The following is a 14,334-nucleotide window of genomic DNA, read 5'->3' as shown; positions in this document are numbered from 1 at the left end:
ATGAACCATAATTCCAACTCATTACGTAACGACCACTCATGAATCTGCAGGTAGCTAACCAACCAGATTTAATGTTAGCTACCCTAGCAAATGGCTCTGAGATACAAATAATAAGATCAAACACGTAATTTGAAACTAAACCACTTTCTTACCCGTATACAGCATAGATGGATGCGTCTTCTGTCACGGATGCCACGGTTGCCCTTAGTTTGCCCTTAGTCCTGCAACAACCTCTGCATACAGGTTGGGTAGGTATGATCCTGCTCGCTCTCAACTCCAGAGAAGTGACGATGTGACATGACATTGCCTGCTAACATGAATGACTTTCATCTCAAAATGCAGGTGTAAAACTGTTTATTTCTGTGTCGTGTGTTTTGAAAATGCTTCACTGTTTATGGCTGTAATGACAGGCTACATTTACGCAGCAATTTTGCGTGCACGCATGTGCGGGGATCGCGGGTCAAAACATTTGAGAACCACTGAACTACAGTGCCTTGCAAAAGTATTCATCACCCTTGGCGTTTTTCCTATTTTGTTGCATTACAACCTGTAATTTGAATTTCATGCAATGGACACACAAAATAGTCAAAATTGGTGAAGTCAAAAAAATAACTAAGATCTGGTGCAACCAATTACCTTCAGAAGTCACATTATTTAACCTCTCTAGGGTCGGCGGGACGAAATCGTCCCACCTACTCAACAGCCAGTTGAATCCCGTGGCGCGTTATTCAAATACCTTAGAAATGCTATTACTTCAATTTCTCAAACATATGACTATTTTACACCATTTTAAAGACAAGACTCGTTAATCTAACCACACTGTCCGATTTCAAAAAGGCTTTACAACGAAAGCAAAACATTAGATTATGTCAGCAGAGTACCCAGCCAGAAATAATCAGACACCCATTTTTCAAGCTAGCATATAATGTCACATAAACCCAAACCACAGCTAAATGCAGCACTAACCTTTGATGATCTTCATCAGATGAGAACCCTAGGACATTATGTTATACAATACATGCATGTTTTGTTCAATCAAGTTCATATTTATATCAAAAAACAGCTTTTTACATTAGCATGTGACGTTCAGAACTAGCATACCCCCGCAAACTTCCGGTGAATTTACTAAATTACTCACGATAAACATTCACAAAAAACAATTATCTTAAGAATTATAGATACAGAACTCCTCTATGCACTCGCTATGTCCGATTTTAAAATAGCTTTTCGGTGAAAGCACATTTTGCAATATTCTCAGTAGATAGCCCGGCATCACAGGGCTAGCTATTTAGACACCCAGCAAGTTTAGCACTCACCAAACTCAGATTTACTATAAGAAAAATGTTATTACCTTTGCTGTTCTTCGTCAGAATGCACTCCCAGGACTTCTACTTCAATAACAAATGTTGGTTTGGTTAAAAATAATCCATAGTTATATCCAAATAGCGGCGTTTTGTTTGTGCGTTCAAGACACTATCCGAAGTGTAAATAAGGGTCACGCGCACGACGCATTTCGTGACAAAAAAATGCTAAATATTCCATTACCGTACTTCGAAGCATGTCAACCGCTGTTTAAAATCAATTTTTATGCAATTTTTCTCGTAAAAAAGCGATAATATTCCGACCGGGAAAGCGTGTTTACGTTCAAAGACGGAAAGAAAATAAAACTGTGGGTCGACTCGTGCACGCGCCTCAGCCCATTGTCCTCTGATAGAGCACTTGCCAAAAGCGCTAATGTGTTTCAGCCAGTGGCTGGAATTACATCATTCAGCTTTTTCCCGGGTTCTGAGAGCCTATGGGAGCCGTAGGAAGTGTCACGTTACAGCAAAGATCCTCAGTCTTCAATAAACAGAGTCAAGAAGCTCAAGGAATGGTCAGACAGGCCACTTCCTGTACAGAATCTTCAGGTTTTTGCCTGCCATATGAGTTCTGTTATACTCACAGACACCATTCAAACAGTTTTAGAAACGTTAGGGTGTTTTCTATCCAAAGCCAATAATTATATGCATATTCTAGTTTCTGGGCAGTAGTAATAACCAGATTAAATCGGTACGTTTTTTATCCGGCCGTGTAAATACTGCCCCCTACCCCCAACAGGTTAAAATGCCGTATAATACTTTAATTTTAAGATTTTTTTTTTTTTGGCGCCACGCAAAATTGGGATTGGTTGTTGTCCAACCAATCCCGTTAACGGGATTTTATCTTGAAGGGGTCCTCAAGAGGTTAATTAAGCATGTCCCAGTTTAGGTCACCTAACAGTATGAGCTCTGAAGATAGATGGGGGGGAAATCGATTCACATATGGTGTCCAAGGCACAGCTGGGGGCTGACGGTGGTCTATAACAAGTGGCAACGGTGAGAGACTTGTTTCTGGAAAGGTGGATTTTTAGAAGTAGAAGCTTGAATTGTTTGGGCACAGACCTAGATAGTATGACAGAACACTGCAGGCTAACTCCACCCCCTTTGGCAGTTCTATCTTGTTGGAAAATGTTATAGTTAGGGATGGAAAGTTCAGGATTTTTGGTGGCCTTCCTAAGCCAGGATTCAGACAAGGCTAGGACATCCAGGTTGGCAGAGTGTGCTAAAGCAGTGAATAAAACAAACTTATGGAGAAGGATTCTAATGTTAAAAGCCTTGGTTTCATGCATATTAAGGTTACATGTCCCTGATTGAGTCTGTAATACCAACATGTTTCATGCAGACCACCATAGTCCCTGTGCCCAAGAACACAAAGGCAACCTGCCTAAATGACTACAGACCCGTAGCACTCACGTCCGTAGCCATGAAGTGCTTTGAAAGGTTGGTAATGGCTCACGTCAACACCATTATCCCAGAAACCCTAGACCCACTCCAATTGTCATACCGCCCAAATAGATCCACAGATGATGCAATCTCTATTGCACTCCACACTGCCCTTTCCCACCTGGACAAAAGGAACACTTATGTGAGAATGCTATTCATTGACTACAGCTCAGCGTTCAATACCATAGTACCCTCAAAGCTCATCACTAAGCTTAGGATCCTGGGACTAAACACCTCCCTCTGCAACTGGTTCCTGGACACCCTGACGGGCCGCACCCAGGTGGTGAGGGTAGGTAGCAACTCACATCTGCCACGCTGATCCTCAAAACTGGAGCTCCCCAGGGGTGCGTGCTCAGTCCCCTCCTGTACTCCCTGTTCACCCACGACTGCATGGCCAGGCACGACTCCAACACCATCATTAAGTTTGCAGACGACACAACAGTGGTAGGCCTGATCACCGACAACAACGAGACAGCCTATAGGGAGGAGGTCAGAGACCTGGCCGTGTGGTGCCAGAATAACAACCTATCCCTCAACGTAACCAAGACTAAGGAGATGATTGTGGACTACAGGAAAAGGAGGACCGAGCACGCCCTCATTCTCATTGACAGGACTGTAATGGAGCAGGTTGAGAGCTTCAAGTTCCTTAGTGTCCACATCAACAACAAACTATCATGATCCAAACACACCAAGACAGTCGTGAAGTGGGCATGACAAAGCCTATTCCCCCTCAGGAAACTAAAAAGATTTGGCATGGGCCCTGAGATCCTCAAAAAGGTTCTACAGCTGCAACAGAGAGCATCCTGACTGGTTGCATCACTGCCTGGTACGGCAATTGCTCGGCCTCTGACCGCAAGGCACTACAGAGGGTAGTGCGTACAGCCCAGTACATCACTGGTCTAAGCTGCCTGCCATCCAGGACCTCTACACCAGGCGGTGTCAGAGGAAGGCCCTAAAAATTGTCAAAGACCCCAGCCACCCCAGTCATAGACTATTCTCTACTACCGCAGGGCAAGCGGTACCGGAGTGCCAAGTCTAGGACTGATCATTTCTTTGTCAGTGGGCAAACCTACAAAATCAGCAGGGGATCAAATACTTTTTTCCCCTCACTGTAATCAAATGGCTACCCGGACTATTTGCATTGTGTGCAGTGGAGGTAAACCTAGGTACGGAGTGACGATGAGAGGTTTTGTCTCTAGAGACACCATTTAAACCCGGTGAGGTCACTGCATGTGTGGGAGGTGGAACAAAAGGGCTAGCTAAGGCATATTGAGCAGGGCTGGAGTCTCTACGGTGAAATAAGACAATCGCTAACCAAAACGGACAAGGCATATTGACATTAGGGAGAGGCATGCATAGCCGAGTGATCATAGGGACCAGTGAGGTGCTAGGCGAGCTGGAGACACAGCGTTTCAGACAGCTAGCTAGCAGAAGGGCCTTAGGGGGACGTCGCGACGGAAGAGTCTGTTGTAGCCCCCCTCGGACGGTTACTTTGGTAGACCAGTCGTGATGGATCGGCAGGGCTCCGTGTAGGCAGTAAAAGGGTCCAGGCCAATTGGCAAAAATAGGTATTGTAGCCCAAGAAATTGGCTGATGGACCTATTCAGCTAACAGTCCGCTACGCTCTAGACAACTAGCGGGCCACGGCTAGCAGATGGGCCTTCAGGGGACGTCGCGACGGAGGAGCCTGTTGAAACCCCCTCGGACAGATTACGTCGTAGACCAGTCATGATGGATCGGCGGGGCTCCATGTCGGCAGTAAAAGGGATCCAGGACAATTTGCAAAATAGGTATTGTAGCCAAAGGAGTGGTTGATGGACCTCTTCAGCTAGCCGGGAGATGGGCCTAGCACAAGGCTAGTTCCAGGCTAACTGGTGCTTGCTTCGGAACAGAGACGTTAGCCAGGAGTAGCCACTCGGATAGTAGCTAGCTAACTGCGATGATTCAGGTGAATAGGTTCAGAGCTTGCGGTAGGAATCCAGAGATGTGGAGATGTGGTGAAGAAAAAGTAGTCTGGTATGCTCTGGGTTGAATCGCGCTGGGAAGACTGGCAGTTGACAGGCTAAGGTTAGCTGATGACCGCTAGCAGTGGCTAACTGACTACTAGCTAGTTAGCTGGCTAGCTTCTGTTGGGGGTTCCGGTTCTAAAGTATAGAAAATAGCAGATCCATACCACATTGGGTGAGGCGGGTTGCAGGAGAGTATGTTGAAATTGAGGTTAAAAATATATACACGAAGAAAAAAGATCTATACACGGGACACGACAAGACAAAGATGTCTGAACTACTACGCCATCTTGGGGAAAAAAAACAGCATAAAGGGGGGAGGGGGACCAACTCCATATTAATGCCTATGATTTTGGAATGAGATGTTTGACGAGAAGGTGTCCACATACGTTTGGTCATGTAGTGTACCTAGGAAAACACTCACGTCCCGTTTTGTTTGATGCACTGAAAAGTGAGGTCCTAAACTAGATAGAACCCACTTAAGGTAAGGAACACTCAAACGAGTAAGGGATGTGACTTAACATGTCAAAAAGGAGAGACAAAACACCATGGGGACTGGCTTAATAGGAAGCGAGTATGGGCTTTAAGGCCAGTTAATGACTAATGCATGCACTTAAAGTATTTTCACCATTTTCTTCAGTGAAATTACATAAGTGTATAGTATGCTGCTCACTACTGGTTTGCTGAACCCCTTAATGGGTCTATCATTACCCAGCCTACAGAGCTGCAGGCCTATGACCTTTTGCCTCAAATCACAAGAATCAAAGCCTATATGGCTATCATGTTCTAAAGGTCTGAGTTTATAGTTCTACTGAGCATACGTGTAAAGCGTGTATCCATTTTAAAAGAGGTACTATTACTTTACACTATACTGCTGCAGTGGAGTTTTTGTCAGGCCAGCCCGAGGCTTATTGACAGAGATTAATGTATATACCTTTGCAGTGCACAATTTTATCAGGGATTAAACATACTGTCGATGTGCTATAGAGTTAGGCCTGGAGGGTGTTCATGGCACTGCACAATATGTTCTCTATTCAAAACACAAACCTAGAGATGCTAATCTTTTATGGATCATGGTGCATTGACTGCATGAGAGTCTTGCTTGACTTCACAAAGGCTAACCTGTCTGACGAGCAAGCTACAGCTGAGGAAGCCATGCACTCAAATGCAGAGTGAGCACTGTGAGCGAAGAGCGAGCTCTGTCGAAAAAAGTAATTACAGTACAATACCATTAGGGATGCCTCCAAATACTGTTATGATTGTTGGGCTGGATGCTGGCCATTAGGCAAAGCACCCCTCGGAGCAATAAACATTTCAGGAACCATTCAAACACTCAATCATTTGTTTCCCGACTCGCACCACGTTCCCCACCACTTGGGCCCGGCAGTCTGCTGAATGCGAATGACACTGAAAATGATTAGGTAACCTAACCTCATACAACTTGAATGAACAATTTTAACCCCACCACAGAGTCATATAACGGCAAATTATTATATAACACCTAGCCAGGAGTGACAATAACTTTTCTCCACATTTCCAATGCAGCAAAACGCAGACTTTGAGAGTGACACACGCGTCCCTGAGAAGCCAGCCTAACTGGATTTAAAAGGTAATGAGTAGGCATTCATTAACGGGCTAAGTGCTTCTGTTTAAACTGAATGGGTGTTACATTTCTGGCATGGCCGGGCAGTCACAAGCAGCCTGAGCTACTTACATGAGTAACTTGTCATGTTTAACAAGTTCAATGGCAGTAAACAGATTCATCGCATTCTAAAGCCTTGTTCACACTGCAGACCTTAATGGTCAAATCAGTTTTGGAATACTGACTGTCCAAACAGCAAGTTAGAAGTGAAGAAGTCGTTCAGACAGCAGTCATTTTGCTGACCTGGCTATGCTATTTGTCATAGTAACGATAGGTGTGCGTACAGTGGTGTAGGCTGATTGGTGGTGGTGCTCATGCTTCCTTTCACTCAGAAGTTATGTAGCAAGCTAAGGAGACAATGCCAGCTATGGACGTTTACCAGTTGCTTTGAACATTCAAAACCACAATTCCTTTTTGGCTAGCCACAACAATCAACTAGCTAGCTAGCTGTTTGGCTTTATAGCACATTCACTCATTTGTAAAATAATAATAATAAAAAAAGCTAGTTAGCTACACATGTTCTTGTCAAAACTGTCAGAGTAACAAGAAACATGATATGCCAAATAACAGTCTAAAACCACTTGAGGGCAAATAAATCAGATTTGACCGCTCAGACAAGTCACATGGCCAGGAATCTAATTTGTATCCAATTTCAAACCATCTACGATGGTAAAATGTTGCTTGAAATATCTGATTCTGTGCTTTTTGGCTGTTTAGACTGTAGGAAAAAGAACAGATTCGAATCAGATATATATATTATATATATATATATATATATATATATATGATTCACTTCAAACTGCCAAAGTGAGCAAGGCTTAACGTTGTCAAGGCGTGAGCAGTGTTTTTAAGTTACTCCCACATCCATACTTGTGCGATTACATTGTGTTCGAATGTGGCAACCTTAAAAACGACTTGGGGTAGGGCAGTGCATGGCGTAAGCTTACCCACAATTTCAACATGCTGGAATTGCCCAGTCATGTTAATATGGAATATCTTTATAGAACTACCCTACCAGAGGAGATGGCAAAGTTGGCCCTAATGTTTATTTAGTGACAATGATCAACACATTATGATTGTGTAGCCTAAATGTACAGCAGCCAAGAATCCATTCATTCAATAAAATACCATTAGGAGGTTCCTTTCTCAAAACCAAGCAACATTTCATTCAATAGCAGTATTAAAAACCAAGGTGATGTGCCTACCTTGAAAATGCCTAGCAACTACACGGGGAAAATCAGCTGCTCGGCGCGACGCACTGGGGCTTTCTGATGGTACAGGTAGCCTAAATGTACAGCAGCCAAGAATCCCTTCATTCAATAAAATACCATTAGGAGGTTCCTTTCTCAAAACCAAGCAACATTTCATTTAATAGCAGTATTAAAAACCACAGCAGTTCATGTTACACGCCAAGCCACGCCCAACAACCATAAAATGCTTAGAGGCAGATTGTGAAATGCCCAAGTATTTATTACTGAAAAGGGGGCTTGTGTTGTTTGACGCCACCACAATACACACTCCTACACCCAGGTACATTCAATGCCTGTTTAAATTAAAAGGAATACTCAAGGCTGCAGTCAGTATTATTCACTGGGGCTTTCTGATGGTACAGGTGGATGTTTGAGCAGGACTCACAGTTCTGAGGGATTGGGGAGTATAATGTTGATTGTGTTCCCAAGAGACTGGCAGGTACACTGTGTTCTCAGCCTGCCTCTCATTACCAGCATATCACATCCATTGAAAAACATTCTTCCCCTCATGCAAATCCAGGTCCATTTCCCCTGAGTGTGGCTTGTCACTCAGTGAATTAATTTCAATGCAACCCATTTTCACAGAACAATCTTTTGGCCAAATATAGCTAGAGTTGGATGTGTTTTGTTCCCTGATGGGAATAATGCCTGCATCATCCCTTAAGGATGGAAACTCCATCCCCTTGCATGCCTGTCTGACTGCCTGCCAGGCTCTATTCACCTTTCCAAGTGTGAGATCTTCCCAGCACGCTATTACAGCTCACATGTAGTTCAGCGAAACAGAATCAAATTGTACAGTATGGGCAAGATGAGGAAGTGGTGGTGCGACAGAGAATGGGTATGTATGCATCACTGCATGGGTCCTCAGCTTTGACGGTGACTGTGCAGACATGCTCTTTGTTCATGTCTAGGCCTAAACTTTACCCCCCGGGGGGGGCTAGCTGCTTCAAATGGAAACGCCATGGCAAGGTACCATATGACATTTAAGAGCTCAGAGAGAGCAGTCAACCAGTCCAAACAGGTTTAAATTAATATTGAGATGTACTCATGTATTATATGGTGTGTCATCTTTTGTTTTGTTGCAATATGTTTTCCTTGATTAATGTCATGGATTCACATTACCTGGAATCTTTGATATTCATTTGTATAGTATCACTACATAGCGCTTACATTTCCCTTATTCTGGTTGATGACACTCACTAGAACAGTAGCCTAGGGGAATAATCAACTCTCAATAATGTTTTAGGGTCTCACCTTGCTGTGCATCATATATCCAACATTAACACTAGCAGCCTATCTGACACTGCATCAGTCCCATGGTTGCTGAAGAGCCACTGTTCTTGAATAATGCTAATGTGGTTGCAGTGTCAGCAACAGAAAGAGCAGCAGTTCATGAAATCAACACTGTTGTACTCCTGAGTTGATGAACATAGTCTTGGCAAAACAAGTTGGAGAGCTCAGAGTATCAACAAGACATGAAAATTACAAAATACAAAACAGCTTGCTACTGACAACAGGTAATTCCAGAACTACAGCCAATCATGTTGGCACCCTCCTATAATGCCTCATGTAATTTTCAGTAGGCCTAATATTGTAACAAAAAGCCTAAAGTAGGCTGCAACACTATTTTCCTGCACCAAAAAGTGTCACAGCAGCCTACCTGTACAATGTAAACGGTGGGGTTCAGTTCATCTGAAATTGTGACATCTTGCACGCCCTGACTGGAGGGCAGCTGACAATATCAGCCTGTGTTTCGCAAAGCAAATCCTTTGTAAATTGTCCTTCTCAGCTTATAACAAGATACAACAACGTTATAGCAACAGTGTAGCCTCGACTGTATGGGAAACGCAGTTACTGTTAAACTGTTAAGGTTCTCAGACAGAACTGTCATGTGAACGACTCGGTGGTGCACATATTGCAAATAAACCAAATTACCTGGCTTTTTGTGAGAGCGCCGTGTTCTTGGTTATGAAATAACCCCAGCCAGGAGCGATGAAAGCAGAACTTCAGAAGGTTATCTACTGGATTAAATGTAGGTGGCTGATTGCTGTTACTCGAGCGGCATTGTGACAGACAGAGTATCGTTATAGGTGTATATTCATTACGCCTATTATGTTGCAAAACGTTTCTTAAAAGGAAGCAACTGAACGAAACGGGGAGGGACCTACCTGAATTTGTCAACTAAAAACTCATGTTTCAGTCCGTTTTGCAACTGTTTGGTCTAATGATTACACCCGTTGTTACAGAGTATTGTTTTTGGTGGTGACTTCTAAACGTATCCGTCCAAAACGGAGAGGCTAAAACATGCGACCATGTATCACCTGGAAATAAACGAAGAGGATATTCAATGCAATATAAATAAATAAGACTACGTGGATAACGAAAGCAGGCGAATCAAAACCACAACTGACAGCAGTATCGAATGACAGTTACAGTAGCTGCATGAGGAAATCATGAAAATAATGTCTGAGGACTCCCTCGCATCTGAGCAACGTCCCTTTCACCCGCCTCGAAACCGGTGATTCACAAGAAACAAACCGAGCACAAACCTGCATAACATTGTAAATATCCCAAGGTGATGTGCCTACCTTGAAAATGCCTAGCAACTACACGGGGAAAATCAGCTGCTCGGCGCGACGCACTGGAAGGACGCCATTTGTCAGCGAACGTTTTTGTTGCGTTATGCGCCGCGTTCTTCTTCTTTAAGGTTTATTGGGAGTTTACACCCATAATGTGTATTACCGCCTCCTACTGTACGGGGTACTTTGAGTGAACATTCGCTATCAAATGTGCACTTATCAATGGCCTGGTCGGAAATGAACTATTTATATTATGCAAGTTCAGCAAGGACAAAAGCTAAATTACATTTCATATTAATGCCATTACAAACAGAAAGCTTTAACCAAGGCAATAGGCCTATTACATGTCTATACAAATGTATCCAGGCATTAACTGTGTTCAATTCCTTTGTAGTTAAGGAGATGCATTTCACAATTGTACATTTGTTTATCAACATTACGGCCCAATATCAATAAATGGAAAATGCTTGTTTACTGTAGAAAAGCACTAAGATTGACAGCTTTGCCCCACAGGCAAATAAACGGATCAGAATAATACTACCAAGAATGGCTTATGTGTTAGAAAACAAAGAAGAAAATGAAAGCTATGTTGGCTTTACTTGATGCATATTCAGCTTCAGTAGCAACATATGTAGGCATATATGTCTGCTTTATATAAGATGTTTTTATCAGGGGACTGACTATTGGCCTATTGACGATCTCCAGATCTAATGAAACAAAGATCGAGATGATGACAATATACTGTAGGAAACCTAGAAATGATGTCAGCTCCAAGGGAACCCCTCTTCATAGGACTCCAGGGAACAATCCTTTTTGGAGTGGGAATTAGAGTTAGCCCATTACATATTTACTGCACATTTACAGCTACCAACAGGCTCAGAGACCGTTTCTATCTACAATAGAATCTACAATCTCAGACTGCTAAACATTTTAACTGTACTGACCACCTGCACTGACTCTGCACCTTAGCACACATGTACTCACTCATGCACACACCCACACACACGCATATACAGTGCATTCGGAAAGTATTCAGACCCCTTGACATTTTCCACATTTTGTTACGTTACAGTCTTATTCTAAAATTGATTACTAACATGGTGGTGGCAGCATTATGCTGTGGGGATGTTGTGTAATCCATTTTAGTTGACAGAGCATGTCAGAGCAAAAACCAAGCCTCTAGGTTGAAGGAATTGTCCGTAGAGATCCGAGACAGGATTGTGTCGAAGCACAGATCTGGGTAACGGTACCAAAAAAATGTCTGCAGTATTGACGGTCACCAAGAACACAGTGGCCTCCATCATTCTTAAATGGAAGAAGTTTGGAACCACCAAGACTCTTCCTAGAGCTGGCCAAACTGAGCAATCCAGGGAAAAGGGCCTTGGTCAGGGAGGTGACCAAGAACCAGATGGTCACTCTAACAGAGTTCCAGAGTTTCTCTGTGGATATGGGAGAAACTTCCAGAAAGACAACCATCTCTGCAGCACTCAACCAATCAGGCCTTTATGGTAGAATGGCCAGACGGAAGCCACTCCCCCGTAAAAGGCACATGACTGCCTGCTTGGAGTTTGCCAAAAGGCACCTAAACAACATTCTCTGGTCTGATGAAACCAAGATTGAACTCTTTGGCCTGAATGCCAAGCTTCACGTCTGGAGGAAACCTGGCACCATCACTACGGTGAAGCATGGTGGTGGCAGCATCATGCTGTGGGGATGTTTTTCAGCGGCAGGGACTGGGAAACTAGTCAGGATTGAGGGAAAGATGAACGGAAAAAAATACAGACAGTTCCTTGATAAAAACCTGCTCAGGACCTCAGACTGGGGTCGGTGCTGTTTAAGATGAGGGAGGACGATAATTCATTTCATGAGCGTGGCCTTATTTCTATTACAGCAACTTAGATATCATTCATATTCCATTCACCCAGCTCAATGTAACATCGATAGGTTCAAGCTACTACATGATACTCAAATCTTCCCTATACCCATCATGAGGTTACTACAACCTAGCTTATGAATGAAAGTTTACAACGTAGGTGCACAGGTCGGTAGAAATTTGAGTAATCAAGGTGACAGACATTAACACATTCAATACCGCCTTGCACAATCTTGCCTGCATCTAGCTGATCTAGGGTGTAATCATTAGTCCAACAGTTGCAAACAAGAGTTTCTATTGGATAAATTGTTTATCCCCATTTCGTTCCGTTTGCTCCCGTTTAAGAAAGGTTTTAAACAGAATCGGCAGAATGAATACACCCCAGGCATTAATATGTGTCACATACCAGTTTGCAAACAATGAAGAAACAAATTATCATTAAGCTAATAAAGCTGCATATCAACATGGTCTCTTTTTTTGCTTTTTTGAGTAAGACAGCTCCAAAATGCAGGTGTTTCAGCCTACCTCAGTACTTTCTGTGGTGGTGGGGGCAGCAAGTGGAAAATACAGAGCATAGGGTTTGGTAATCTTCTATAGTTGCGCCATAATTGGCTCAGTGTTCTCTCACTCATGGGGACACTACGTCGCCTCAAAATCGACAGGGAGAGCTAGAACGATCAAGCCCCCTTGGGTGCTGCCATAGAGTTACATTAGAGTTGCCCATCCAAGAAGGCTCAAGGTCATTGACCACAGATAAAAAGACGTCAAATCACGTTATATCTACAGTAGCTTTGATTGGACTGATCATACTTTCAAAATCTTAAGCTAGCAAGCTAGACAAGCAGTCATCATCATGAATCAAGTCGACAATCTACTGGCAAATCATTTTCAATCCTTGTCATATGAAGATAAATCGGATCAGCGGCCATTGGACATAAACTTTACACAACAAGTTTGAAATCTCAAATTCAACAATGAGGGGTTTGGAGGGAATCAGTGTCCAACTGCAATCATTGCAAAGCAATCGTTAGCCTGCTATTCAGTGGAGAGGGTGTGTGGTCCAAGTCTGAGTTTAAGGGTCTCTTTTCCAAGCTTAAAAGCGTAAACATTCACATGCAACACCGTGGGCCAGAAAAGGTTGAATACATTGGCCATGCTGTCAATCCAGCATGATTTCTGCACCGTTCAAAACAACTGTAAACTCTGAACTGGGAAATCTCAGACTTCAGCGAATTCAGAAAAACGGGGATTTCGGGAAAAAATGAGCTCCGACTGGGAAAATAACGTTTCGAACAGTCATCCAACTCAGAATTCCAAGTTGGGAAATCAGGCCTATTTCTAGACCTCCGACCTGAAGATCCCTGACGTCATGATTCAACCTTATTTTTTTTCTGAGTTCCCAGTTGTCTTGAAAATACTATAAATCCAGAGAATACCAGACTTTGATGACAAAATTTGACCACAAGAAGGATCGCCGCGCTACCTTCCTGTTCAAATGAGCACAGCACAACAAGGTGAGTCCAAAAATTTCTTGTATGCTGCTGTAGAAAGGATGTAATATGCCAGGGAGATATGTATTCTGTAGCTAAGAAAGTAATACTAAGTGTATGTTGTGTAATAAGTTGTTAGTAGCCCATGTGCCTCACCCTAATAATTTGGTCCCTTTCACCCTCATAACTTAGCCTATTGTTCTGACTTGGTGGTGCACATGTAGCCTATAGCCTGTTTTAGAGAAATGTTATCATCAAATATTGTAAGAGCTTTAAATTGTCTGCTTATATGCCCCCTTTATTTATCCTATGGTTCTGACTTGGTGTACAGGGAGAATACTGTAAGAACGGCCCATGTTCTGAATTCTGTTGCTGTTCATTTAAAAAGTGCTGAACAAATAGTTATATTGACTACGTCCATCCTAGCTCGCTCATTAATGTCTTAATCGAAATTACAGATTGCCTCTTATATGCTTGTCGTCCCCTTATGCCATGGTTTGTACATCTCAATTGTCAGTAGAAACCACATTTGTTTAAGCAAGTCAGCCATATCAGCTATGTTTTTTTTACCCTTGTATGGTGTTCATGTTTTTGTTATTCACCCAATGTTCACAGGTCTGATGGACCCACAACATTATTGGGTTTTTAAAACAATACAGCCATAACAATTTACGTAAAAATTCTTAATACTTA

At 42.8% G+C, this 14,334-nt stretch overlaps 1 protein-coding gene across 3 annotated transcripts in view; it reads right to left on the bottom strand.

Moving 5' to 3' along the window:
• LOC106566164 (probable E3 ubiquitin-protein ligase RNF144A-A) overlaps positions 1 to 10,405 on the bottom strand; it is a 69,565-nt gene extending 59,160 nt beyond the window's left edge. The window contains exon 1 of one of the 3 annotated variants that reach the window (XM_014134191.2): positions 10,288 to 10,405. The gene's annotated coding sequence lies outside the window, so the exon portion shown is untranslated. Of the gene's footprint in view, positions 1 to 7,654; positions 7,779 to 9,634; positions 10,217 to 10,287 lie in introns of those variants that run through there. The other 2 variants (XM_014134135.2, XM_014134063.2) reach the window with 2 other exon arrangements.
• Between the last annotated feature and the right edge of the window lie 3,929 nt (positions 10,406 to 14,334).

Source organism: Salmo salar, chromosome ssa01 (genome assembly GCF_905237065.1).
Source record: "Salmo salar chromosome ssa01, Ssal_v3.1, whole genome shotgun sequence".
Taxonomy (NCBI): domain Eukaryota; kingdom Metazoa; phylum Chordata; class Actinopteri; order Salmoniformes; family Salmonidae; genus Salmo; species Salmo salar.
This window is presented reverse-complemented; position numbering and strand designations above follow the sequence as displayed.